At 44.1% G+C, this 14,966-nt stretch overlaps 1 protein-coding gene across 5 annotated transcripts in view; it reads right to left on the bottom strand.

The window, feature by feature from the left end:
• LOC145353375 (rho GTPase-activating protein 6-like) overlaps window positions 1-14,966 on the bottom strand; it is a 554,657-nt gene that overhangs the window by 159,304 nt on the left and 380,387 nt on the right. The window contains exon 1 of one of the 5 annotated variants that reach the window (XM_080204084.1): window positions 6,586-6,700. The exons of 3 other annotated variants lie outside the window; for them this stretch is intronic. The gene's annotated coding sequence lies outside the window, so the exon portion shown is untranslated. One more of the 5 variants, XM_080204086.1, reaches the window with a different exon arrangement.

Here is a 14,966-nt window from a genome sequence, read left to right as displayed (position 1 = left end):
GAAATAGAGTTAATGTTAAGAGTCATATGGACTCAATGTTAACTTCTGTAACATATTGTTTTGTGTGTGGAGAGTGAGGAAGTGAAAAGAAATCACATATCAGAGCTATATTTATCTCTGCCAATTTCCGTGGATTTATTTGGGCAGACACCATGTTCTGTGGTCTCTTAACTTCAATGCCAGTATGGCTCTTAACTCAGAGCAACAGTCACTATTCAGACAACCTCCAGAGAAAGGTTACAAGCAATTGGCATTAATAAGCCAGCTTTTAAATATCAGATCACCCAATTGCTCACCCTTAATACCACGATTTTGATGGTGGGATGTCTAAGCTCTCCTTATTAGTGGGATTGGGTAGTGCAGTGGGTTTGGCACAGGTCTTTCACCTGGTACCTGGGTTGAAACGTACCACAGACCAATGAGGCAAAAGTTTCCTCAGGCTGATAACTGAACAAAAATGATAACGAATGATTTGACTGGAGGCAGCACCTCACACAGCTTCAGGATTCACCAGAACATGCTTGATTAGCTGTAAAATGCCATCAGTACAGGAATGTAACAAATGCAGGAGACGCAGCAGGATCCCACAAACAGCAATGTGATAGTAGCCAGGCAACTGGTTTTACGGATGTTAGTCGAGAGGATAAATATATTTCCAGTACACGCAAACAGCAGCTAATTGAATGTATCAAAAATGACCAGTACCTGTGCCACTTGCAAGGAATTAATACTTCAGGGCAGGAGAGAAAATAAACAAAATAAGGGAAAAAAATTATGTATCAGACGGAGGGGTCAGAAAACTAGTTAAAAACAATTTTGAAAACAAACGACAAGACAAGGAAGGTATTTATGGATTGCACAGAGTTTGGAAGAGGAAGAGATACTTGGAAATGCTTATGTCAAAGTCACGAAGAAAAGATTCAAGTTATTTTATAAACACAAATTCATAAGAATCTGTTGAATAATTCTAAAAGTTGCAATTTTAGCGGGGAGCGCAGAAGAGGGGAGGAGCACAAGTGGGGGTGGGGGAGGGGATAGAGGAGGGAGGGAGGGAGAGAAGAGCACGAGTGGGGGTGGCGGGGGGGGGGAGGGAGAGAAGGAGAGAGGGAGGGGGAGAGAGGAGTACAACTGGGAGTGGGGGGAAGAGAGAGGTGAGAAGCGGGGGAACGGGAGGTGGGAGGACAAGCGGAGGTGGGGCAGGGAGGGACGGAGAAGCAGAAGTGGGGGGGGGGGGGAAGAGGAGGAGTGAGGAGGGAGAAGCAGAAGTGGGGGGGAGAGGAGGAGGAGTGGATAGGGGATTGGCTGTCAAATAGGAGGCAGAGAGTGGGGGTGAATGGGTGCTATTCGGATTGGCGGTTGGTGACTAGTGGAGTGCCCCAGGGGTCGGTGCTGGGGCCTCAGCTATTTACCATTTATATAGATGATCTGGAGGAGGGAACCGAGTGTATGGTGTCGAAATTTGCTGATGACACCAAGATTGGCGGAACGGCAAATTGTGCGGAGGGTGTGGAAAGTCTGCAGAAGGATCTAGATAGGCTGGGCGAATGGGCCAGGAACTGGCAAATGGAATTTAATGTTGGCAAGTGTGAAGTTGTCCACTTTGGTAGGAATAATGGTAGGAAGGACTATTACTTACAAGGCGAAAAACTGCAGCATGCGACGGTGCAGAGGGACCTCGGGGTCCTTGTGCATGAGTCGCAAAAACCCAGCCTGCAGGTGGTCAGGAAGGCGAATGGGATGCTGGCCTTCATAGCGAGGGGGATTGAATATAAAAGTAGGGAGGTCTTGCTGCAACTGTACAGGGCACTGGTGAGGCGGCAGCTGGAGTACTGTGTGCAGTTTTGGTCGCTGCACTTACGCAAGGATATTTTGGCCTTGGAGGGAGTGCAGAGGAGGTTTACTAGGCTGATACCGGAGTTGAGGGGGTTGAACTATGAGGAGAGGCTGAATAAACTAGGCTTGTACTCATTAGAGTTTAGAAGAATGAGAGGAGATCTCATTGAGACATACAAGATGATGAATGGGATGGATAGGATAGAGGTGGAGAGGCTCTTCCCGCTCAGAAAGGACAGTAGGACTAGAGGGCACAGCCTCAAGATAAAGGGGGGGGCAGTTTAGAACAGAGTTGAGGAGGAACTTCTTCACTCAAAAGGTGGTGAATCTCTGGAATTCTCTGCCCGTTGAAGTGGTGGAGGCTGCCTCGCTAAATATATTTAAGACGTGGGTTGATAGGTTTTTGATAGGCAAGGGGATTAAGGGTTATGGGGAGAGGGTGGGAAAGCGGAACTGAGCCACTTCAGATCAGCCATGATCTTACTGAATGGAGGGGCAGGCTCGAAGGGCTAGATGGCCTACTCCTGCTCCTATTTCTTATGTGAGGAGGGAGAAGCAGAAGGTGGGGGGAGAAGCAGAAGTGGGGGGGCGGGGGGGAAAGCAGAAGTGGAAATTCTTAAGTCAAAATCAAGGAGAAAAGATGCAAATTATTTTAAGAACTGAAATTCATGAGAATTTTTTGAATAATTCTAAAAGTTGAAATTTTAGTTGGGGGGAGGAGAAGAAGTGGGGTAACACTACAGAGGGCATTAAACTTCAATGTACAGGAGAGGCAAGTCAGAATACAGACAGGATCTTGGATGAGTCGCAGATTGTGGGAGGAAGAATGAGAAGAAGGTTTGGTGCTCTTGAAGAGGAATAAAAAATGCTTTTTTAGTGAATCTGCAATGCTTCAGATTGAACTTGTTTCATCCTATTAATAATAGAGTTGCAAGTGATAAAAACATAGGAATGGATAATTGAAAGCAACTCTTGAATGCAGCTGTCCCCAGTTGTTCAAAAGCACCTCTGGTAATTGTACTGTCATTTCAAAAGCAGATTATGCAAATAATACATAGTAATCCTGAGTGTACGAGATTTTGTAGCGAATGTTATTATCATCTTTAATGAATGCTCACAGTGCACCTGCACCAAATTTTTAAAAAACTGTTCTTTGGGAAAAGTCTTCCTACACATGGAAAGCTTTGAGAATTTATGCATTGCACAACTCTCCCTGTGGCCTCTCTAGTGGGACTGTCTGCCTTGTGATGTCAAACTATGTACATTTATTTTACTTATAGACTCAAGCCTGAGAAACCCATTTGACATGGGTACAGACTGTCTTTTTGTGGGACCTTTGCTGCCTTCAATCGCAAAGGTCCGAGCTGCATTCAAGCTGGGCTCTGAAGGTCAAAGGAGACTACAGCTTCTTCGTATAAATTAGTGCATTAACAAATTACTTTATTCTTGAAAACTGTTTACTTTAAACAAAAATACCTTTTTGGATAGAACATAGGTCTTAACAATTTAGATTATTTTCATTTGACATAGTCTGTAAATTTAATATCAGGGGTTAAATGAACATGAAACAAATGCAAAACAGAAGTTTTTTTAAGTGCACAAAACACATTCTTAAAATCTTGCTTTTATCCATTAAAAGATCATGAGCATCAAGCCCACACTGCTATATTCAGAAACTTTTTCCTTCACAACTGTACAGGGCACTGGTGAGGCCGCAGCTGGAGCACTGTGCGTAGTTTTGGTCGCTGCACTTGCGCATGGATATTTTGGCCTTGGAGGGAGTGCAGAGGAGGTTCACTAGGCTGATACCAGAGTTGAGGGGGTTGAACTATGAAGAAAGGCTGAATAGACTGGGCTTATACTCGGAGTTTAGAAGGATGAGGGGGATCTTATAGAGACGTATAAGATGATGAAGGGGATGGATAGGTTAGAGGTGGAGAGATTCTTCCCGCTCAGAAAGGACAGCAGGACTGGAGGGCACAGCCTCAAGATAAGTTGGGGGGGGGGGGGGGGGGGGAAGGCAGTTTAGAACAGAGTCGAGGAGGAACTTCTTCACTCAAAGGGTGGTGAATCTCTGGAATTCTCTGCTCGTTGAAGTGGTGGAGGCTACCTCGTTAAATATATTTAAGACACGGGTAGATAGGTTTTTGGTAGGCAAGGGGATTAAGGGTTATGGGGAGAAGGCGGGAAACTGGAACTGAGCCACTTCAGATCAGCCATGATCTTATTGAATGGCGGGGCAGGCTTGAGGGGCTAGATGGCCTACTCCTGCTCCTATTTCTTATGTTCTTATGTTCACGCTGTGGGGCTTTAAACATATTTTAGATCATTTCATATCCCATCAGATATTTATAGGGGAGCTCAGATAGGATATTGTCATGTTAGACTAAGTGTATTATTAGCAGATATTAGTTTAGATGAAGGTTAGAAAACAAGAACAAAATGATACTAATCATGGTCCAAATACTCACTTGGGTGTTGAACACTGGAGAGCTGAAACATTTTATCCACATTCCCATAATAACAAATAGGCTTCCACAAGGAGAAATGCTGGGTGTTAAAGGCAATGCATTGTCTCAATAGTGTCTCTGAACCATAAATGTTTAACAATGATAGCTTTGATTTTTAATGGTGATGGTGTCACAATGACCCATTTACTGTTGTCAATTTATACATCAAATATTGTAGCAAGTCAGAATATTATCTTTTCGCTTCTCTTCAAGTTTTCAATGAGGCTGAAAAATTAGATGAAAAATGAATCTCTAAGTGTGGGATTTTACGACCTCACTCAGGCGAGACCGGAAATTCCCGCCCAAGGTCAATGAAGGTTTCTGTTGTTGGACCCGTGCCCGCTCTGATTCCACGTAGAGGTGGTAGAGTTTCGGCCCAAAGATCTTAAACTGGTGTTTCTACTGTATGTAGGCTTACAGAACAAAATCAATCTATAACAGGCACATTTTTTTAGCTCTCCACAATGGAAATAAGGATAATGAATTTGAGAAAGCAAAAAAGACAGTAGCATTATTCAGAGATCGAGTCAAGCTGTACTGCTGGAAGAATTAACATACGAGTCATACCACACCCAAATGTTCAACATGGCCACAGAGTCAGAATTGGAAAAGTCTCATTCCCTAGTGACGTAATATATTTTAAATACCATTATCCTGAAGAACTAGTTTTCTTAGTGACATAATTGTCATGCAAAATTGCTGGAAAATCTTGTCATTTTGGTTACAAATATAAATGATGTGGAAGTGTGTTGCTGTGTCCCCACTGGCTGATATCACTGTCATGTCATTCAACCCATCCTATTCATTCTATCGCCATAGCCTTTCAATTCTTCCCTTTAAGCACATTCAGTCACCTTTTAAAGGTTTGTTTCATTCATTCTTTATAGTAAAAGGTAAAGCAATCTTTGTCTGAAGATCACCAGCAATGAGTTTCAGGTCACCCCTCATGCCATTATAGATCACACTGGACAGAAGTGTAATAAGTATCTGTGAAGACATATTGTCATGGCAACTCTAGGACACACTCCTGAACTGAAATCACTGCACTGTTTTAATAGAAGCAGAAAAATAGGAGGGGTAGGCCATTTGCTCTTAGATCCCATTCTGCCATTCATTTTGATCAATCCAGATCATCAAATCATAGAATCCTACAGTGCAGAAGGAGGCCATTCAGCCCATCGAGTCTGCACCAACCACAATCCCACGTATTTGCCCTAGCTAGTCCCCCTGACACTAAGGAACAATTAACCCACTAATCTTTGTACTGTGGGAGGAAACCATGCAGACACGAGGAGAATGTGCAACTCCACACAGACAACCTGGGAATTGAACCTGGGTCCCTGGTGCTGTGAGGCAGCAGGGCTAACGACAATCCCTTTAGCCCCAAGAGCTATATCTAATTTCTTCTCAAAAATCACAACGTTTTGGCCTCAACTACTTTCCGTGGTAGTGAATTCCACAGATTCATACTCCCTAATTGTCAACCTGCGCCCAGCCCTCTAATAAACCCAGTGCTTTTAAGTTATGACTGGAGAACACTATAGATACGAGAAGGGAACACACAGTTATAACAATATACAATGACTAAATGAAGAGAATAAGGAAAGGGATACAAGAAAAAGAGCAAGGTGAATACAAGGGTAAAGAAATAAAATAAGTTGTAAGATTAATTAACCATGACCAAAACACAACATATTTCCTGGTATCGGATTGAACAGTAGCCTGAAGCTTTCAACCCAGATCACAAGTGTCAAACCAATCACCTTTAAAGTAAATAAATCCCCATACTAAACTCAGTTACAACAATCCGAGCTTGTCATATTCAACATTTGTTTACAAAGTGTTTGAAAATGTTTACATCCATTTTCAACACAATGGCATGGGTTCCCACACAAGCATGCGTGCATTTGTCACCACTGCAAGAAAGGCAAAGCCCAACGAAGAACACACTCCCGAAAAGTATCCATTCTTTAAATAGATGTGACAGCCACTTAGGTGGACAGAGGTTTATTCACTTAGGACTGACTCTGGTGGCGACTTGCGCTGCGGGTTGCTTACAGTAAACAGTCATGCTTACCCACCCAGTGTAAAAGCAGTCCTCGCAATGGATACCAGATGAGCTGTGCCTTAACTCTGAGAAGCCGTGTAGACAGGAGGTGTCTTACGCTGCACAGCCTTACACATACTGACCGAAAACATCACACAGGACATGGACTGTTTGATATTTCTCTCTCTCTCTTACCCATCAAACTATGCTGTTCAGCGGACTGTGACAGAGCAGGGTGTGAGGCGATAGGCGCTTTAACTCGTGTCTCCCATTAGAGAGAGAGGCGGCTCGCGCACAGCTGGTGCCAATCAAACCTCCTCGCAGCGCCTTTCCATCGACGGCAAGGTTTTCTTCCTCCTTCAGCCGCCCGCAAACCTCTCAGTCCACCTTCTCCTGCATGATAGTCGCAGCTCTATCCACAGCAGGCAAGGGGAGACTCACCTTCCCTGTATTATTTTAATGGCAACTCGGCTTGAAGTTCTGTGAAGTTAGCAAACTAAACAAAATCCAGTCAAGAACTGTCCCCCTACACACACCCACCACTCTTTTCTCAGTTGGACTGTTATTTCCAGCAGGTTTCCTTATTAGGAAGAGTACTCCGGAGGACGGCTGAGGAGGCATCGAGTAACATCTCCAAGCAACAGGGCAGGACATTCACTGAGGTGATGTTACTCTCTTTCCTTTAAAGGTACGCGCAAAATAAGACATTTCTCTCTCTCTCTCTCGCCTTATCCCAAGGCTGCAGTGTTAGTCCAGGGAAGCCAAACTGACATTAGTCGAGTTGTCCACCGAAGTGTATGGGCTAGGAATGCTGACAACAGGAAGAACACTTACTTCGCCCTTAGTAAGGGGGAAAAAAAACTGATGCAAATTGTGAGAAGCTGCCAGGTTTCATCCTGCCAAAATAAAAGCCTCCAAAAGTTGGAACGTAATTATCCAAAAGTTGCCTGTAGTGTTACTGATTTTCAGCCCAATATTCCTCTCCTCCTCGCGTGTTCTCTCCTCCTTCCCCACCCCCAATCCCAATGTCTCAATCAAGTGCCCACTCTTACTATGCAAGTTGACCAGTGCTCCAGTGGTATACGTTATTCCTTTTAGAAAATAGGAGTTCTATATTGAGTCAAACCAGCAAAATCTGCTCGTTCATTTACTTGCTCATTGCCACAATAGTTTCGGTTCCCCTTGAGTTCATTGCAGACTCTCCTTGCATCCGTCCTCAGACAGGCAAACCTAGTGTCTGTGAACTTTATTTTACAAAATAAAGTAACCCCTCATTTCAATTAAGTAATTTCCATCAATTGAATGTGCAATAACACACTAAAGGTGAAAGTCAATCAAAGCTCACATTTAATATGCATTATTCATTGTGACTTTGGACATTTCTGTTCTTTTCAACTGGGAAAGATTTTCACCTCTAGACAGTGATCTCCAACATTAGCCACTGACATTAACAAACGACAAAACAAGCTATAAAAAAAGTATCTTCAATTCTGATCACTTAACGTTTTCCTTACCAGAACTGGTGAATTTGACGCTCTTTTATTCCTTGAAACTCTTGTAGATGTCAAACAATAAATGTTTGCTCCTGAAGATCATTCGTTTCAGATATATCGGTGACTTATGACAGTAAATTGATACTTAATTCATTTACGAACATAATGGGCTGCAATTCCCTGTCCCCAGAAGGGACTGGAGTGTGACAAGTAGGCTTTAAAACAGTGAACTGAGATCTGGATTCCTGCTCACATTCCCGGCTCTGGCAATTTTAATTAGTGTGGGGAAGGAGATGGATTTTGCCATCACCATCACGGAAGTGAGCATTCTCGATCTTACTCATTTATGGCAGGGCTGGTTTCAGATGGCAACATGAATCACAATATCACAGAGGTATTGTGAAGCATAGAGGAACCATAGTTTGGCGGTGGAACCGTATGAAAGGTTAGTACAATGAATGGTGCGTCTTAATTCACAAATCATGACATTCTATAATTTATGTTATGTATATTCTTAATGCAGTAAGTGATGAAATGGCTTTTTTTTGAAAAGCTAAGTGCCTGTTAACTGATGCGGTTGCCAGGTTTCACTACTTTGACAAAGGGTCATCTGGACTTGAAAGTTCAGCTCTTTTCTCTGCTTACAGATGTTGAGATTATACCACCATTTTCTCTTTTGGTTTCAGATTCCACCATCCACAATAATTTGCTTTTATCATTTCCTGCAACTGGCAAACTATCAAGGGAAAAAACAGCAATGGGAAGATGAAAAAGTCTTTTGATGCATTAGAGTACATCATCCATTTGATAAAATTGTGTTCTGCTTTGTCCAATTGTGTAATAAAGATTTGATGGTGTGAAATGTGCCCATTGCTTCAATCTTTTTCCTGTAAAGTTTAAGTCATGGCTCTGTTTGAATGTTTCAAGACCTTAAAAGATGTCTGATTTTTCATTCAATATTAAAGTCCAGTACAGCAGTCTGGCTTTTTGAAATTTTTCACAGATGAGTTTCAGGGCTCAATTCAATGACTTTAATAGATTTCTCTCAGGAAGGTTTGTTGATAGTTATTTAGTGAAATCCTAATATGAATGCATGGTTGAATTAAAATCAACTAACTGAAGCTGCTCAAGGGGAATGTAAACTTGTTTATTTGGATAGATTTATGAGCTTTTCAAAAATGTCTAACTTTTTATAAGGTTTGTGAATTCTGTTTATGACAGATATTGTGTGAGGGGGTTCAGGGTATGGCAATTGGCTGAATGCATCTCCAAAACTGGGCTGATGTCTCAGCAAATGGAGGCAAGCTTTTTAGCCTTGTTGGTTTTGGGATCAGGCCCATATATGTTTTTTTTAACCACTCAACCTGAAAATATCATTTGTAGGTATTTATGAGTAGGCAGTATTCCAACATCTGGAAATCTCCTGACTCCTGCCTCAAAGTTGAAAATTTGGCCCAATATCTTTGCTTCTGATTGCTTGAGCTGCCATGCAAAAAGAGTCTTGAAGTTAGTTTTCTGGTTGTGCATCCACCTGAAAAGGTAAATGAAGCTTTGATTTAATCTTTCATTCAAAAGACAGCAACTGTGATGGTGCTGCAGTCACTCGGTATTCCAATGGATTCCCAGACTAGGTCATGTGTTCATCTTCTTAGAGTGAAGTTTGGATCTACCACCACCTTCTCACAGGTGAGTGTATACCAGCCATGGCAGCATTTGGGACATGGCTCCAACAGGCCATGATATACCTGAGCTACAGAGGGGGATTGGGAGTGGAGGGGGGGACTTTTGCATCACAACATTTTCAGAACAAAGCAAAAACCACTTTGTGCTGCTACTAAACTCGTGGTATAAATTGGAATTGAGGCCAATCTGCCTCCCAAGATTGCCTGGAGATGGGAGGTCCACTCTGATTTGCCCCAGGTTATGATTTTCACTATAACCTTAGTGCTGACGTTAACATTATTGTTGAAGTGTTGTTGTTTGTCCATCGTCATCAATGAGGACCTCGACACCATTAGTAATTTTGAGGCTGGATGCGGTGTGTCCGAAGGTGACTGATCAGACCAATTCAGGCACGGAATGTCCTGGCACATACTGGACAGGCTTGTGTTGGCACTGTAGTTGTTGTGCTGGTGGCTCTGGACTTGCACAGCTCGTGCTTAAGTCGTGCTTCAGCAATGCATCTTGCTTCATAAGCTTGACACCCTTGTGGATGAGGCAGTGCCAGGTAGGATGGTTTTGTGCCAGCATTTCCCAGGTGGTCGTGTCTATGTCAAGTAACTTCAGGGAGGCCTTGAGTGTGTCTTTGTAATGTTTCTTTTGCCCACCATGTGAGCATCTTCCAGCAGAGAGTTCCCCAAAAAGGAGCTGCTTGGGTATCCGTCTGACATACGGATGACATGACCTGCCCACTGGGTCTGCACTGTCGTCAGCAGTGTGTGGACTGATGGTAGACTTGCTCTGGAGAGAACTTTAGTGTCTGGTACTTTGTCCTGCCATCTGATGTGTAATATTCTGCAAAGACAAGTCATGTGGAAATGATTGAGCTGTCTTGCATGCCTTTGATACACAGTCCATGTTTCACAGGCATACAGGAGGGTAGTGAGTACCACGGCGCTGTACACCTTCAGTTTTGTTGCTGGGCTGATTCCTCAACGTTACCATGCAGTGGAACGCAGTCTACCAAAAGCAGAACTTGCCTTTGCTATTCTGCAGTTAACTTCTGCAATCAATAGTCATTGCTTGGGAGAGGGTGCTGCCAGGATTAGTGAACCGGTCCACTGCCTGTAGTTTCTTTGATTGTGATTATGAGTTCTGTGTACGGTGCATGAGGAGCAGGCTGGTGTATGACTTTGGTCATTTTAATGTTGATGGTGAGTCCAAAGTTGTCACAAGCCGTGGAAAATTTGTCCATACTGACTTGCATCTCTGGCTCTGAGCCAGCATACAGGGCACAGTCATCGGCAAAGAGGAAGTCTCTCAGAACAGTCTCTTTCACTATGGTAATAGCTTGAAGTCTCCTCAGGTTGAAGAGCTTCCCATCCACTCTGTACTTGAGGCTGATTCCAGCAACACTGTCCTGGAAGGCATCATTCAGCATGGCAGTAAACATCATGCTGAACAGTGTGGGTGCAAGCACACAGCCCTGTTTGACGCTATTGGTGATTGGGAATGCCTTAGAGGATTCTTCGCCATCCAGTACTCTGGCCATCATGGATGGAACTGGCGTACCATCTGAATGAATTTGCGGGGGCAGCCGAACTTTGATATGATCCTCCACAGGCCTTGTCGGCTGACAGTGTCAAAGGCTTTTGCAAGGTCAACAAAGGTTGTGTAGAGCTCATGGTTCTGTTCCTGACGCTTCTCCTGAAGTTGGCACGCAGCAAAAATCATGTCAACAGTCCTGTAACCTTTGCGGAAGCCACACTGTGACTCCGGAAACAGGCCCAGCTCCAGATGAGTGACTAGATGATTTAGCAGGACTCTAGAAAGGGTTTTTCCTGTGACGAGAGCAGTGAGATTCCTCAGTGGTTGTCACATACTTGCCGATTGCCCTTCCTCTAGTAGGGGTGTACGATGGAAGCATTTTTAAGTTCCTGAGGAATGGATCTTTGCTTCCAAAAGGACTGAAACAACTCGGTGAGCTTCACGATAAGTGCAGGACCAGCAGCTTTATAGATGTCAGCGGGTATGGCATCTGCCCCTGAGGCTTTGCCGCTGCATAGATGGCTGACCGCTTTCGTGACTTTGGCTACTACTATGGCGCTGTTGATATCGACCAGGGGAATGCTGTCTATTGCCTCATCGTTAATAGATGACGGTCGATTGAAGATGGCTTCAAAGTGTTCAGCCCGTCTCTGCAGGATCTGAGCCCCTCTGTAATGAGAGTTGTACCATCTGTACTCAGGAAGGGGGAACTCCCAAGAGATTGAGGTCCGTAGAGAATGTTGAGGGCTTCATAGAACTGTTTCAAGTCGTTTCTGTCAGCATATCCCTGTATTTCATTTACCTTGGCACTCAGCCAGGCATCCTGCATTTTACACAGTTTACTCTGGACTGTCCTGCGAACACTGGTAAAAGCATTTTTCTTGGCAGCTGATGATGGGTCGTTCTGATAGGCCCGATGAAGATGGTGCTTTTCAACAAGTGAGCCTATATCTCCTCATCATTCTCATCAAACCAGTCATGCTGCTTGCAGGTACAGCATCTTCAGTGCAGATGTTTGGATAGCATTCCTGAAGCATTCCGAGTTGTCCTCAGCTCTGCCCATGAGGTGTAGGTCAGCAAGCTTGATTTCTAAGTCTCCAGCCAGTGCTGAAGCTATGCTGGGGTTCTTTAACTTGGCTGCATTGATTCTTTTCACAACCTTGCTTCCCTGTGGTTGCCTCTTGGGTCTGATGCGGAGCCTCGTTTTGGAGACAACGAGCCTGTGATCTGTCCAGCAGTCAGCACCACACACGGCCTTGGTCACTCTGACATCCTGCCTGTCTTTTCTCCTGACAATGACATAATTGATAAGATGCCAATACTTAGAGCGGCAGTGCATCCAGGAGGTGGTGTTATGGGTGAGCAGATGAAAGGTTGTGTTGGTGATGAGGAGATCACGTGCTGCACAGGTCTTCATTAAGAGTAGGCCGTTATTGTTACATTTGCCCACTCCATGCCTCCCAATGACTCCCTGCCAGATTGCAAAGTCACACCCTATTCTTGCATTGAAATCGCCAAGCAAGATCAGTTTGTTGGTACTGCTCACTGCTGGTAGTAGGGCGTCTAGTTCTTCATAATACTTGTCTTTCATCTCATCTGGGTTGTTCATTGTGGGGGCATAAGCGCTGATCAGGGTGGCTTGACATCTGTTCTGAAACGGAAGCTGTAATGTCATAAGCTGGTCGTTCACATCTTGGGTAGACTAGCAAGTTTCCAAACAAGGTGACTCCCAACAGCAAATCCAACTCCAGCATCACGACACTCATCGCCGCCAAGACCGCTCCAGAAAAAAGTGTATCCACCTCCAGTTTCAGTCAACTGACCTACGTTGGCAAAACGAGTTTCACTCAGGGCTGCGATGTCAATGTTGTATCTTGCAAGCTCTCTGGCAACTAAGGCTGTTCTACTCTCCGGTCTGTCTGCTGTAGGGTTGTCCAAAAGCATACACACATTCCAAGTGCCAATGGTGAGCGATGTCACCTTGTGTTTTATTTTGTTTGTTTAATCGCAAGATGGGACCCCCGCCAGCCCTGGTAAACTGGCCAGGGTGTAGAGAAGCAGGCAATGTTTACGGCACCTTTTCTAGCCCTTCATTCTACAGTAATGAACAGTACGTTCCTACAAAGGACTGCTCAGTCGCCCAGGTAGATACCGAGTTTCACTGCTGCTTCGATCAGCGGAAAACGACCATCGGACCTGAGCCGCCTGTGTGCGGGTCCGTGACTACAGCTCCCAGTGTATCCACACCTGCTGCTTCGTCGCTCGCCCATCGCCACAGGACTTCAAAGGTTGAACAGGACGATGATGATGGTGTCGAGACTAGCGCTTGGACATATATGGGGTGTCAGGTGGGGGAACACATTGCATCCTTTTCAGGGCAGTTTGTCCACCCTTTGTCCCCACCTGGTACTCAGCTCTTACCTGTGGCTCTCCATAGCTGTTTGCATGCGACAGTGGCTGCACCCCGGGCAACAGCTTTGACAAGTCGGCTAAACCAGGTGAGGGTAGCCAACAAGTCTCAACCCTTGGTGAGATAGAGAGATGTCTACCACAGCTTGTGAAGACAGACTCCGGCGGATTGAGCAGACGAGACCAATGGAAGGTCCAATGGTCAAGAAGGTGGTCTCTACAAGCGTCGTGGAATGCGAAGAGCAGGACATGATACAGAAGACGTCCTGGTCATCCACTGAGCCTAATCCCATCTCCAACCATCTTGACTCTTGTCTTGCCTCTGGATCCAGATGGGAATTGGGAAGAGAGAGTGAGGCTGACACTGTGCAACTCTCCCTCACTTTAATCAAAATCAAGTGCTAGTGTTGAAGTATAAAGAAATCCTTGGCCACTAATTGGTCAGCTACAAGCAGCAAAATCTGGGAGCAGAACCAATAGTTGTTGCTCTGGCTGGAACACTGTGGAATAAACTGTAAGATATAAATAGAGCAACATGATTTTTTTAAGGGGAGGTAGTCGGGGCCTAGACAGCTCAGCAGTGTTGGTGGATTAGCCAGTGACATTTCAACACAGTCAGCTATTATTGATGGGAATTCTCTGTTAAGTGTTTCTGTTTTTCTATGTTGTGTTATGCTCGTTAGTTGTTTTAAAAATAGTAATACACCACAATTTCTTTGAATTTAATGTCCTGAATCTGTTGAAACAGCCTATTCGTTTCAATTTAAAGTTGCAATTTATGTTTACGTAACAAAATGCCTAAATGTTAAGTTACTTCAGTTTTCTGTGCCATCTCCTTTGGGTGTTAATTGCTGTGGCTCATTAATTGGAAACAGTTCTGCACACACATTTTGTATAATTTGCCCCCGCCCCCACCCCTCTCCAGGTGACTACTCACAAGCACAAAAGTAAGAGCAAGAGGAAACTTTGATATGTGACCTGCTGTCAGAGCAGTGGCACTTATGGCACTATTGAATCGGGAGTTTATGAGTTGAAGTCTCAGCCTAGGTACCTTATCATAAAATCTAGGCTGTCACTGCTTTGCAGCACTGAAGGAGTATTGCAGTGTTGAAGTTACTTTCTTTTGGATAAGATAAATCGAGATCCAATCTGCGTTCTCATGATGTTAAAGTTCCTATGGTGTCATTTCAAACAGGAGTTATGATCAATGTCTGAACCTCGTCTAACATCACTTAAACAGACAAAGTATTTGTTGCCACATTGTTATTGTGAGCTATTTGGCTGCTGTGTTTCCTCTAACAGGGACAACACTTCAAAAGGAGTTAATTGGCTTTGAAGTACATGGAACATCCTAAGGTAATGAACGGAATTGTTGTATGAATGGTTCTTCTTTCTTTTGAGGTGTTTGAGGAGTCCCAATTCTATCTACACAATCAACGGGGATCACTGGATAACAAGTACAAGTGA

This window comes from Carcharhinus amblyrhynchos, chromosome 15, assembly GCF_965287045.1.
Source record: "Carcharhinus amblyrhynchos chromosome 15, sCarAmb.v2.hapA, whole genome shotgun sequence".
Taxonomy (NCBI): Eukaryota; Metazoa; Chordata; class Chondrichthyes; order Carcharhiniformes; family Carcharhinidae; genus Carcharhinus; species Carcharhinus amblyrhynchos.
The sequence above is the reverse complement of the archived record's forward strand: the minus strand, read 5'-3'. Positions and strand labels throughout refer to the sequence as shown.